General features: G+C 46.5%; 2 non-coding genes across 2 annotated transcripts; both read right to left on the bottom strand.

The window, feature by feature from the left end:
* Positions 1–13,755: 13,755 nt before the first annotated feature.
* On the bottom strand, positions 13,756–13,918 carry LOC134953404 (U1 spliceosomal RNA). Its single transcript, XR_010185559.1, has one exon. It is a non-coding gene; the product is annotated as a U1 spliceosomal RNA (small nuclear RNA).
* A 152-nt stretch (positions 13,919–14,070) lies between these two features.
* LOC134950308 (U1 spliceosomal RNA) lies at positions 14,071–14,234 on the bottom strand. The gene has a single exon (XR_010183249.1). It is a non-coding gene; the product is annotated as a U1 spliceosomal RNA (small nuclear RNA).
* Between the last annotated feature and the right edge of the window lie 224 nt (positions 14,235–14,458).

Genomic DNA, 14,458 nt, shown 5'->3' with positions numbered 1-14,458 from the left:
TTAAACATTCAGCTTGCTAGCATTCAATGTACCTGCGGCTTGGCTCTAGCACATGGGTCTTCATCCTGTGGCCCTCCAGCTGCTGTGAAACTACACATCCCAGCATGCCCTGCCACAGTTTTGCTATTAAGGTATGCTAAAACTGAGGCAGGGCATGCTGGTATATGTAGTTCCACAGCAGCTGGAGGGTCGCAGGTTGAAGACCAATATTCTAGCATGCCTGTTCTATGATGCATGTTCCGTGATGTCACAATCAGCTTGGAATGGGGTGTCTAGCATGCATTTGCTGACAGCCACTTGAGGGAGACACACATCAGGAGATGCAGCATATCGGAGGTCTTCGATGCCTTTCCAGCAAAATGCACACCACCAGCTGCTGGTCTGGACACAAAACAATGCCCACAATTGAAGGCTCAAAATGCCCAACTACAGGATTAATATAAGTAGTGAATTTAGGAATGAATTTAGAAGTAGGAAATTAAGTTAGTTCACAAGTACATTCAAATTCAGATCTAAAGTCTAGGTAGGCCTCACGTCCTGGCAGCCCCCAGCATTTAAAAATGCCTTGATTAGAGGTAGGGAATTAAATGTAGATAAGAAGTAGACACAAAATAAGACTCCACAGAGCAATTATCAGGTGTCTTTATCAATTGTTGCATTTAAAAAAATCAAGCAATTAGGGAACACAATGTTGCGACAATGTAACCCTATTTGCAAAATAGTACTAAATAAGTTTGTCGATGTAAGACATTTGCAAAGGCGCAAACAAAACACGCTGGAAAATGCAACTGAATCTGTTTTTGGAGGCTAGAATAGGAAATGAGCATCGGTCCTACAAGTACTGAAAGCTCTTCTCCCATCTCCCTTTTCTGAAAAGCCATTTAATATATGGTTCCCAGATAGGGGACATATCAGATATTGCCTTTCAAAAGCAGCAAATATCATACCACTTCTATTGCCATCAAAGATAAACATTGATTGTTTTCAGATATTGGATTGAAAAAGCAGTCTTTATTGACATAAAGAAGCAAAAAAACATACATAAACATTACACACATAAGTACCGTTTTGCAGCACAGCCAAAACACAATACAAATGCTGTCGGTATAGTACAGTTCAAGAACTACAGCACAGGCCAGCCTACACTATAAATCATGAACTGCACTATACATTTAAACAATACAATAATACAACAGTTAATAAGGCTATGTGTGTGGAGTGTAAGAGGGTGAGGGAATCACAAGCCCGAAGCTTTATTGAAAGACAGACACATATAAAGGGAGGATTAATAAATACAAAGATATCCTTTACTATAGAATGTAGTCCAATCCGGTCTTTCAACTCTTCCACAACTGAAAAACGGATAGTGTTCCCAAGCCTTCCATCCTGGAATATCTTCAGTCTCTCGCCAATGAAGAAAACAATCCCTCCAGCAGACTCTTCAACCACGATACAAGATCACAGCCAAAAGGGCGAGAAGCAACTACACTTGCATTTAACCAAAATGGCTAAAACTTAGTGAAGGAAAGTGCAGTGCACCAAAACATAAGCTGACACAATCATGGAGAATGCGCCAGCATATATGCTCTTCTATCTATATTTTGCAAACCTGCTCTTGTCCCCTCCAGCTGCTCCATGTAGATTTGACACCTGGCAAGGTGCATAACCCACTGACAAGCAGGCACACTCCTGCATGAGTTTTCACTCTCACTAGCTGGATGATACACATTCATTTGCATGTGCTCCACCTCCGACACACCGCCCACCCAACCACCCAGTCACCAGAGCCACCCACAAGCCAACTGGCTCCGTGATTTAATTTGCACAGTGCAGTCATCCAGGCAGCATGTCCTTCTCAATGGAATAATCTCTGGTTCCATGGAATCTTCCGCATTGGAATGCTGCGGAACAAAAATGATTTAAACATTCAGCTTGCTAGCATTCAATGTACCTGCGGCTTGGCTCTAGCACATGGGTCTTCATCCTGTGGCCCTCCAGCTGCTGTGAAACTACACATCCCAGCATGCCCTGCCACAGTTTTGCTATTAAGGTATGCTAAAACTGAGGCAGGGCATGCTGGTATATGTAGTTCCACAGCAGCTGGAGGGTCGCAGGTTGAAGACCAATATTCTAGCATGCCTGTTCTATGATGCATGTTCCGTGATGTCACAATCAGCTTGGAATGGGGTGTCTAGCATGCATTTGCTGACAGCCACTTGAGGGAGACACACATCAGGAGATGCAGCATATCGGAGGTCTTCGATGCCTTTCCAGCAAATGCACACCACCAGCTGCTGGTTTGGACACAAAACAATGCCCACAATTGAAGGCTCAAAATGCCCAACTACAGGATTAATGTAAGTAGTGAATTTAGGAATGAATTTAGAAGTAGGAAATTAAGTTAGTTCACAAGTACATTCAAATTCAGATCTAAAGTCTAGGTAGGCCTCACGTCCTGGCAGCCCCCAGCATTTAAAAATGCCTTGATTAGAGGTAGGGAATTAAATGTAGATAAGAAGTAGACACAAAATAAGACTCCACAGAGCAATTATCAGGTGTCTTTATCAATTGTTGCATTTAAAAAAATCAAGCAATTAGGGAACACAATGTTGCGACAATGTAACCCTATTTGCAAAATAGTACTAAATAAGTTTGTCGATGTAAGACATTTGCAAAGGCGCAAACAAAACACGCTGGAAAATGCAACTGAATCTGTTTTTGGAGGTTAGAATAGATGCAGGATCAAGTAGCTCAATGGGTAGGGTATTTGATTAGAATTCAACAGGTTATAGGTTTGAATCCTGGGTATGATAGTTTGAGGTGTTATTTAATAAAGTATGTTTATATACTAGTCACACATGGCTTACTTGTACAAATGGCATGTCACCAGTTAGTGCTGACTGCTGATATGCCATTTGCACAAACACGCCATGTGTGACTGTATATGCATTTAAGGAGGGCACCCCGGCAATACCACAAACCATTGAGTGTCAAGTATACTAGATATATCTTCATATCTCATGTGCTTTCTCTGAGACCAATCTTGTTATGCCCCTTCCCCACAAGGCATGCGCCTTTTGTCCATATTGCAAAAATGGGGAGGGGGGGGGGGGCATATAATTAACTGTCACAGGGCACCAAAAAGTCTAGTTATGGCTCTGGTATGCATTATGTAATCTGGCAGACCATATCTCCAACACTGGCTGGTTGGAATAGAAATCCAGTTATCTATGTGAGCAAATGACTATCAACGATTTACTCTCAAACACTAGAAAATGGACAAAAATGGTCCCCTAAACAAATTGGTTAAATTTTGGGTTTAACCAATTTGTGTAATGACCATTTTTGACCACTTTTCTAGTGTTTGGGAGCAAATGGTTAATTGACATTTGCTCCTATACATTACCAGATTTTCATTCCATCCATCCAGACTGGATAGATAGCCTGACAGATAATTGTGTAGTGTACGCCCAGGATAACTGTCAGTTGTGCTTTCTTTTATGACGGCACATAAATGGGTGGGCAGATCCAGAGCAAGCACTGCCCACTCATGCATAGTTGTCAACTGATGTGAAGTTCCAGGGGGCAATCTCAGTTATAAAGAAAAGTATCTGGAAATTGTCCCTAGTTTAAAAAAAAAATTAAAAAAAATTGATCAACTCCATTTATTTAGTATGATATCCCAGGTGATAGGATGCCGGCAGTCAGAACAACATACTTTATTAAATAACACATCTCAAACTACCATACCCAGGATTCAAACCTATAACCTGTTGAATTCTAATCAAACACCCTACCTATTGAGCTATTTGATCCTGCATAAAAATTGTGAACATTATATGAAGCTATTGGTACTTTGAAAAAAAAAGTATCAGCATTGCAACGCAGCAGATCCATGCAGTTTGCAGCCACACACTACATGTATCTGCTCAGCCACAATGCTGATTATTTCTTCACAAAGTACAAGGTGAGCTCCAAACAGAATTCTCTAGCTTAGAATTATGCCAAACCTAGAAGTCGGGCCCCCCACCCTGGGATCCCCCAGAGGGAGGCCTGCACCGTCATGCGGCAGGCTTGTCCGTTTTGGAAGCAGGCTGATGGGCAGCCCAGGCTTGCTTCAGTCTGGGCTTGGCAGGTCTGGAAGCATGAGCTTGCTTTGGGTATGCCTGACCTTGGGTACGCTTTACCTTGAGGATGAAAGGGCCAAGGGAAAGTACTTTTAGCCTTCTGCGTGGTAGGAGTCATACTAGGTAGGCAAGCTGTTTTAGCAGTAGCCAGATCAGCTACAATCTTATTGAGGTCTTCTCCAAAGAGAGTGTCTCCCTTGAAAGGAAGCACCTCCAGGGTTTTCTTGGAATCCATATCCACCGACCAGGATCTCAACCAGCTGTATAAAGTATTACCTTGGAACTGGCTCTCCACTCCCCATTATCTGGTTATCATGGCTTCCTCCGCCAGTGTCCAGACTCGCTTGCTGAAGCTCGGCCACTTCTTCCTAGCAGCAGGCTCCTGGATCACTGGGCAGCAGAGGTGCTTGGGAGCCGGAAGGGGGCGGAGCAATCAGGCAGGCAGTTGCAGTGCTGCCCAGCTATCTGTGGTGTGAGAAGAAGCAGGGGCACCCCACCGCTGGCAGTGCTGCAGCTAGCGGTGGTGGCAGCGGCGAGGCTGCTGGGCTGGGTCTTTAAAAAGGTGGAAAGAAGGGTGTTACGGCATGGAATGTACAAACTGCGAGACCCTGCTGGTAGCGCCTTTGTCTATTTAGTAGGAAGGGCACGTAACAGCCGGAGGGCAATGGAGGAAGCCCCTTTAGGGCTGGAGCCCGGCGGCAACTGACTCCGTTGTCTCTGGCAGTTCCGCCCCTGGACTAGAGGAATGGTTAAGAACATGGCAACATTTAATGCCAAAAAATGCAAAATCATACACGTCTCAAAAATACAAAGGCTAACTATAATATTAAGGGCATTATAATGGCAAGAGGAAAGCTATCTAAGTATTACTATTTCAGGTGAGCAATGTAACAAAGCAATAGGAAAGGCAAGTCAGATGCTTGTTTGCATAGGTAAAGAACCAGTAGCAGAAAAAAGTAATACAGGTTGAGTATCCCATATCCAAATATTCCGAAATACGGAATATTCCGAAATACGGACTTTTTTGAGTGAGACTGAGATAGTGAAACCTTTGTTTTTTGATGGCTCAGTGTACACAAACTTTGTTTAATACTCAAAGTTATTAAAAATATTGTATTAAATGAACTTCAGACTGTGTGTATAAGGTGTATATGACACATAAATTAATTCTGTGAATGTACACACACTTTGTTTAATGCACAAAGTTATAAAAAATATTGGCTAAAATGACCTTCAGGCTGTGTGTGTATATGGTATATATGAAACATAAATGCATTCTGTGCTTAGATTTAGGTCCCATCACCATAATATCTCGTTATGGTATGCAATTATTCCAAAATACAGAAAAATCCGATATCCAAAATTCCTCTGGTCCCAAGCATTTTGGATAAGGGATACTCAACCTGTAATGCCACTGTATAGGTCCTTGGTACAGCCACATTTAGAATCCTGTGTTCAGTTCCAGAAGCCATATCTCAAGCGCCTTGAGTCCTGTTGGAGAAAGAGCACTATATAAATAAATAGTATCAAAATTTGTTTCACGGCACCCCTAGGCCAAAGTTTTTTTTATTGAGAAATTCAGAAAAAAATATAAAATTAAGTAAATTGTGTTTATAGCATGTCATCCTCAGGTTCAGTTATGTTGTGAGGGAATGGTTTTGCCAATTTAATAAAGTATAAATAATTTTAATTGGTCCTGGACCACCAAACTATGCTACCAGTGCAAGAACCCCAGTTTGGAAACTACTGCCATAAAATAAACCTTTTTTGTTTTTTTTAAACTACATGTAATACACCTTAGATATCAGTTCCTAAAAGGTTTTAAACCCTTGCATACAGTAAACTACACATATTTAAAAATCCTACACCGGGCACAAGTGCTCACGGGCCAATTTCATGGCAGTCTCGGATAGGAGGGCATTGTGGATTCACCAAGGGAATGCTGATGCTGACTCCAAGAAGCCTCTTCAAGATCGCAGGAGCAGAGTCCTCTGCTTCTGCCAAATCCACTGCATGACACTGGGGCTCTCTTGCAGGAGCCCACACCAGTGGGGGGCACCAGGGGCGGAACTACTGGCAGGGCAGGCAGTGCATTGCACTGGGGCCCCGCCGCACTCAAGGGCCCACAGCCGCCGGCATTACAATGAGTCACAATGACTCATTGTATCATGCCGCAGCCGCACACCAGCGCTCCCGTCGGGTCTGCGTCCTGCGACTCCCGCCGCCCGCCCGTCGTAACGAACAGATCAGGCCAGGGCACTACGGGCAGCAGCCGCAGCACCAGACACGCTGCCACCTCTGTAACACACGAAGAGGGAGGAGGGTCGCTTGGAGATGAGAGGAGCAGCGGCACGGGGGGGAGGAGGAGGAGGAGGGAGGTGAAGGAAGGAGCCACAGCAGCGCTTTGTTACTGGTGGAGGCGCTGCTGCTGCCCCTCTGCTTCACTATAGGCTGTCTTCCGAGAACAGCCTATAGTGAAGCAGAGGGGCAGCAGCAGCAGCGCCTCCACCAATAACACAGCGCTGCTGCGGCTCCCTCCTCCACCTCCCTCCTCCTCCTTCTCTACTGCCCGGGAATCGTCAAGCTGCACGAGGAGCCTGAGCCAGCGGAGAGGGTAAGTATAATTCTTCTTTCTTTCTTTCTTTCTTTCTTTCTTTCTTTCTTTCTTTCTTTCTTTCTTTCTTTCTTTCTTTCTTTCTTTCTTTCTTTCTTTCTTTCTTCTCTTTCTTTCTTGGGACTGCCTGCCGCTATGTGTAAAAAGGGGGAATCTGCCTGCCGCTATGTGTAAAAAGGGGGAATCTGCCTGCCGCTATGTGTAAAAAGGTGGAATCTGCCTGCCGCTATGTGTAAAAAGGGGGAATCTGCCTGCAGCTATGTGTAAAAGGGGGGAATCTGCCTGCAGCTATGTGTTAAAAGGGGGAATCTGCCTGCAGCTATGTGTAAAAAGGGGGACTGCCTGCCGCAATGTGTAAAAAGGGGGAATCTGCCTGCCGCTATGTGTAAAAAGGGGGAATCTGCCTGCAGCTATGTGTAAAAAGGGGGACTGCCTGCCGCAATGTGTAAAAAGGGGGAATCTGCCTGCCGCAATGTGTAAAAAGGGGGAAGCTGCTTGCCGCAATGTGTAAAAAGGGGGAATCTGCTTGCCGCAATGTGTAACAAGGGGGAATCTGCCTGCCGTAATGTGTAACAAGGGGGATGCTGTCTGCCGTAATGTGTAACAAGGGCACGCTGTCTGCCATAATGTGTAACAAGGGCAAGCTGTCTGCTGTAATGTGTAACAAGGGCAAGCTGTCTGCTGTAATGTGTAAAAAGTGTACGATGTCTGCCATTATGTGTAACAAGGGCAGGCTGACTGCTGTTATGTGAAAAAAGTGTACGCTGTCTGCCGCTATGTTTAACAAGGGCAGGCTGTCTGCCGTTATGTGTAAAAAGTGTACGCTGTCTGCCGCTATGTTTAACAAGGGCAGGCTGTCTGCCGTTATGTGAAAAAAATGTACGCTGTCTGCCGCTATGTGTAACAAGGGCACACTGTCTGCCGTTGTGTAAAAAAGGGGGATGCTGTCTGCCGTAATGTGTAAAAAGGGGACGCTGTCTGCTGTAATGTGTAAAAAGAGGACGCTGTCTGCTGTAATGTGTAAAAAGAGGAATCTGTCCGCCGTAAGGTGTAAAAGGGTCTCTACCTGGTGTAGTGGTGCTACTGTGCGGCGTAATTTGAATAATGGAGACTACTGTGCACCGTTTTATGAATTGGTATTATTTTGTGGCCACACCCCTTAACCACGAAGCCACGCCACTATGTTTTTTTGCGCGCGCCTACGGCGCGCACTGCCCCTGTTTTGCATGCAGGGGTGGGGCTCCAATGCCGTTTCTTGCACACACTGCTAAAATGTCTAGTTACGGCACTGTTGCTAGGTATCCACTTCCCTGAGCAGGCCCCCCTCACCAGATCCTCTCCAGGGGTGAGGGGGTGGACTTGGATGGGATGGGGGGGGGGCCCAAGCCATTTTGTCGCACATGGGCCCACTGCTCGCTAGTTCAGCCACTGGGGGGCACGTCTAAAACTCTTCAGTCAGTTCTGGATTCATTCGGACCTGGACTCGTGGGTTTTACAAATAGTGTCCCAAGGGTACAAACTGGGGTTTCAAGAAGTTCCCCCTCACCGATTGTTCAAATCAGCCTTAGTCAGCAGGGAGAAGGTTTTTATTCAAGCCTCTTCGTGGTCCCGAAGCCGGACGGCTCAGTCAGACCAATCTTAAATCTGAAATCCCTTAATTTCTACCTAAAGAAATTCAATTTCAAGATGGAATCTCTCAGGGTAGTGATCTCCAGTCCGGGGGATAAAGGAGATTTCATGGTTTTGGTAGACATAAAGGATGCCTACTTACATGTTCCCATTTAGCCACTGCATCAAGCTACCTGAGGTTTGCAATTCAGGATTGTCATTACCAATTTCAGACGTTGCCGTTTGGTCTGTCCACGGCTCCGAGGATTTTCACCAGGGTGATGGCGGAAATGATGGTTCTCCTTCGCAAGCAAGGAGTCACAATTATCCCGTACTTGGATGATCTCCTGATAAAGGCGAGATCCCGGTACCAGTTGGTGCAAAACATCTACTCTCCCTGACAGTTCTTTAACAACATGGTTGGCTCCTAAACTTGCCAAAATCGCAGTTGGTCCTAATGACGCGGTTGTTGTTTTTGGGAGTGATACTGGACACAGAAGAGGTTTTCTTCTAGTGGAATGGCTCTGGAGATCCAGAGTCTGGTCAAACAAATTCTGAAACCAGCAAGAGTGTTAATCCATCAATGCATTCGGTTGCTGGGGAAGATGGTTGCGGCCTACGAGGCCATTCAGTTTGGCAGGCTCCATGCCAGAGTGTTCCAGTGGGACCTGTTGGACAAGTGGTCCGGATCCCACCTACACATGCACCGGAGGATAATCCTGTCTTCCAAGACCAGAATCTCACTCCATTGGTGGCTGCACAGTTCTCACCACCTAGAGGGGCGATGGTTTGGGATCCAGGACGGGATCCTAGGGACCACGGATGCAACCCTCCGAGGCTGGGGAGCAGTCACACAGGGGGAAAACATCCAAGGAAGATGGTCAAGTCAGGAAAGTTGTCTCCACATAAATATTCTGGAGTTAAGGGCCATTTAATAACTGCAGACACAGTACGCACTGGGACGGGTGCCCAGCATCCTCTACGGAATAAGAGAAAAGGATTTACCAGTAGGTATTAAAATCCTATTTTCTCTAACGTCCTAGAGGATGCTGGGGACTCCGTAAGGACCATGGGGATAGACGGGCTCCGCAGGAGACATGGGCACTTTAAGAAAGACTTTAGTTCTGGGTGTGCACTGGCTCCTCCCTCTATGCCCCTCCTCCAGACCTCAGTTTGATACTGTGCCCAGTGGAGACTGGGTGCTTTTCAGGAGCTCTCCTGAGCTTTCTGACAGAAAGTATTTTGTTAGGTTTTTAATTTTCAGGGAGCACTGCTGGCAACAGACTCCCTCATCGAGGGACTGAGGGGAGAGAAGCAGCCCTACTCTCTGAGTTGCAAGGTCCTGCTTCTTAGGCTACTGGACACCATTAGCTCCAGATGGATTGGTACGCAGGATCTCACCCTCGCCGTCCGTCCCAGAGCCGCGCCGCCGACCCCCTCGCAGAGCCGGAAGATAGAAGCCGGGTGAGTATGAGAAGAAAAGAAGACTTCAGAGGCGGCAGAAGACTTCATGATCTTCACTGAGGTAATGCACAGCACTGCAGCTGTGTGCCTTTGCTCCCATACACCTCACATACTCCGGTCACTGTAAGGGTGCAGGGCGCAGGGGGGGCGCCCTGGGCAGCAATATAAACCTCTTTCGCAAAAATATAACATATATACAGCTGGGCACTGTATAAATGTATGAGCCCCCACCAATTTTACAGTTTAAGCGGGACAGAAGCCCGCCTCCGAGGGGGCGGGGCTTCTCCCTCAGCACTCACCAGCGCCATTTTTTCTCCACAGCACCGCTGAGAGGAAGCTCCCCGGACTCTACCCTGCTTATACCACGTTAGACAAGAGGGTTGAAAAGAGGGGGGGGGGGGGGGGGCACATAATTCGCAAATTACATACAGCAGCACTACTGGGCAAATATTAAGTTACTGTTTTATTCCTGGGTTATATAGCGCTGGGGTGTGTGCTGGCATACTCCCTCTCTGTCTCTCCAAAGGGCCTTGTGGGGAAACTGTCTTCAGAAAAAGCATTCCCTGTGTGTGTGGTGTGTCGGTACACGTGTGTCGACATGTCTGAGGAAGAAGGCTATATTAGAGAGGAGCGGGAGCAAATGAATGTGGTTTCTCTGCCGACAGCTGATTGGATGGATATGTGGAATGTTTTAAATGCTAGTGTAAACTCATTGCACAAAAGATTAGACAAGGCAGAAGCTTTGGGACAGTCAGGGTCTCAACCCATGCCTGATCCTATGTTGCAGGGACTGTCAGGGTCTCATAAGCGCCCACTATCCCAGTTTGTTGACACAGATACCGACACGGATTCTGACTCCAGTGTCGATTACGATGATGCAAAGTTACAGCCAAAATTGGCAAAATCCATTCGATTTATGATTATGGCAATAAAAGATGGTTTGCACATCACAGAGTAACCCCCTGTCGCTGACAAGAGGGTACATATGTACAAGGGAAAGAAGCCTGAGGTAACCTTGCCCCCCTCACACGAGCTGAACGAGTTATGTAAAAAAGCTTGGAAATCTCCAGATAAAAGACTGCAGATTTCCAAAAGGAATCTTATGGCGTATCCTTTCCCATCAACGGATAGGTTACGATGGGAATCCTCCCCTAGGGTGGACAAAGCATTAACACGCTTATCCAAGAAGGTAGCCCTCCCGTCCCAGGATACGGCTACCCTCAAAGAGTGTGCTGACCGCAAACAGGAGATTACCCTGAAGTCCATTTATACACATTCAGGTACCTTACTCAGACCGGCAATTGCGTCGACCTGGGTGTGTAGTGCTGTAGCGGCATGGACAAATGCCTTATCTGAGGGGATGGATAGCCTAGACAAGGATACTATTTTATTGACCCTGGGGCATATAAGAGATGCTGTCCTATATATGTGTGTATGCAAACTACCGGTGGTGCTGCAGGGCCCACACCCTTTTACTTGTCTTGTAGAGCCCAGCTGCTGCAAGAAATCAGCTTGAATGCTTCAGGGGCTTGGGCATGGCCAACATGAGCCCCACACCGAAGGAGGGTGGGGGTGTTTAATGCAAACTTGGGGTTATCCAAGCGCCGCAAAAGACCGCCATGCCCCGCATGCCCCTTTTCTCTTTTCATATACAGATGAGGGTTCCAGCCAACTTTGGCCCACTGCTTGGATGACATCACTGAATGCAAATCCGTCTGCTGCAGACCTTCCCCCAGGAATGCTTGCAATAGTTGTTGCATATGGTTTAATGTCTGAGGGTGCTTCAGTATTAGGCAGCCTTCCGCCCTCCCATGTTCATCTGAAAAGATGTGGTCTCCCTGCAGTTGTTGTCCCCAGACGAGAGTTCCCTTGTGCTTCCTCAGTTAAATCTCCTTAACTTGACGAGGGTGTGCCCGAGCAGCCGCCCTCCCCAGCCCTTTCCCAACACATACTTATCTTGCATATGAGATCTCTTGATCATGAAGATAGTTCTCACAGGTTGAGGTTCATCCTGGCCCCGCTCCCCGCTGGAGAGCGCTGATGGGGACAGCAGCGGGGCTTCAGCAGCAGGGTGAGTATGTGTGGCCAGAGACCTCCCTTCCCATGTGCAGGCCTGCAGAGTGTGCCGCGCAGGATGGGGCATGTGACACTCTCCCTCCCTGGGGCTCTTCCAGATGTAGCTCCTCAGCAGTATTTTTCCCGGGCTGCGCGGCGCTCTCCCCGACTGGCATCCGCCCTGGAACACTGCCTTCCTCAACGCAACATCAGCAGGGGGCCCGGGCCTCATCACCTTCCCAGGTCTTTCTCATGTATGTATCATGTATGTGAGTGTGATATATGTATGAATTATATATGTTTGTGATATATATATATATATGTATCTATCTATCTATCTATCTATCTATCTATCTATCTATCTATCTATCGTATGTGTGTGTATATATGTATCTATCATGTATGTATGTATGTATCTATCTTGTATGTATGTGTTCTATCTATCTATCTATCTATCGTGTGTGTGATATATGTATGTATCTATCATGTATGTGTTATATGTATGTATCACACCTTCCTCTATACATATACATACATACATACATACATACACACACCTATATCTGTACGTACACTGACATACACACACCAACATCTATACATAAACACGCTGACCCCTAAACGTACACCAACGTACCCACATGTGAATCTATACATACATGTGCTGACACCTGGACATACACTGATGTACCCACACCTAACATCTATACATACACATGCTAACAACTGGACGTATACAGACGTACCCACATTTGCATCCATGCATATATAGATGTAGGTGTGTGTACGTCAGTGTACGTCCAGGTGTCAACGCGTGTATGTATAGATGCAGGTGTGGGTACGTCTGTGTATGTCCAGGTGTCAGAATGTGTATGTATAGATGCAGGTGTGGGAACGTCAGTGTAGGTTCAGGTGTCAGCGCGTGTATGTATAGATGCAGGTGCTTGTATGTCCAGATGTCAGTGCATGTATGTATAGATGCAAGTGTGGGTACGTCGGTGTATGTCCATTTGTCAGCGCGTGTATATATAGATGCAGGTGCTTGTATGTTGGTGTATGTCCAGGTGTCAGCATGTGTATGTATAGATGCAGGTGTGGGAATGTTGGTGTATGTCCAGGTGTCAGGGCGTGTATGTATGGATATTAGGTGTGGGTACATCAGTGTATGCCCAGGTGTTAGCGCATGTATGTATAGATGCATGGTATCTCCTATGCAAAATAAGTATGACTTGGGATAGAGCTGGGGAGGGCCGCTGCTCAGGCACATCTCTGTCAAGTAAAGGAGATTCAACTGAGGCAGCACAAGGGAACTCTCATCTGGGGACAACAACTGCAGGGAGAACACATATTTTCAGATGAACATGGGAGGGCAGAAGGCTGCCTAATACTGAAGCACCCCCAAACAACAAACCAAATGCAACAACTAGTGCAAGCATTCCTGGGGGAAGGCCTGCAGCAGATGGATTTGCATATGGTGATGTCATCCAAGCAGTGGGTCAAAGTTGGCTTCAACCCTCGTCTGCATATGAAAAGAGAAAAGGGGCGTGCAGGGCATGGCGGCCTTTTGCGGCGCTTGGATGACCCCTAGTTCGCATTAAACACCTCCACCCTCCTTCGGTGTGGGGCTATGCCCCAGCCCCTGAAGCATTCAAGCTGATTTCTTGCAGCAGCTGGGCACTGTAACAGCTCCAGAGCTGCTCTGTAAGGCAAGTAAAAGGGTGTGGGCCCTGCAGCACTACCTGTAGTTTGCATTGTGCGTTGGAAGGCACAAAGTAAGCAGACGGGAGAAGTCAGGATAGTGCGCAAGGGCATAGAAGGGAGCAACTCAAGAAAAGAGAAGTGGAAACAGACAGCAAACTAGGCTGGAGAGAGACCTGAGACAAAGAGATCTGAATTATTCGAGAGCCGACCAGGGGAAACACAAATTATGCAGTCAAGTGTCCAACATTTGGGGAAACCGCATGAGCAGCACACCCAGAGTGCAATGGGTGAGCCTTGCCCTGGGAGAAGCACCTTCATGATCATAGTATCTCACCTGGCAGGTAAATAGGAGTTGGGCTAGAGCTGGGGAGGGTCGCTGCTCGGGCACCCCCCTGTCAAGTGAAGGAGATCCAACTGAGGCAGCACATGGAAACTCTCGAAAGAAGAACAAGGCTAGAGGAAGATCTGAGACAAATAAATCTGACTTTTACCAGAGCTGACCAGAGGAAAGCACAAACACAGTCCCCCACTACCACAAATAATGCAGTCGAGTTTCCCACATTTGGGGAAATCACAGGGGTCAGCATACCCAGAATGCAATGAATGAACCTCACCCTGGGAGAACAATCTTCATGACCATGGTATCTCCTATGCAAAATAAGTATGATTTGGGATAGGGCTGGGGAGGGCCGCTGCTCAGGCACATCTCTGTCAAGAATTTATAAAGTCTATACATATATATAACCAAATGTCAATATATATATATAGAACCCAGCGCTCCTATCAAAACGTATCTATTTCACCAATTTGTTGCTTATTTAATCTTTATACATCTATTAATTTTCACCATATATTATAAAATGCTGCTCCCATAGGTAGTACTGTTCTA

Source organism: Pseudophryne corroboree, chromosome 8 (assembly GCF_028390025.1).
Source record: "Pseudophryne corroboree isolate aPseCor3 chromosome 8, aPseCor3.hap2, whole genome shotgun sequence".
NCBI lineage: Eukaryota > Metazoa > Chordata > Amphibia > Anura > Myobatrachidae > Pseudophryne > Pseudophryne corroboree.
This window is presented reverse-complemented; position numbering and strand designations above follow the sequence as displayed.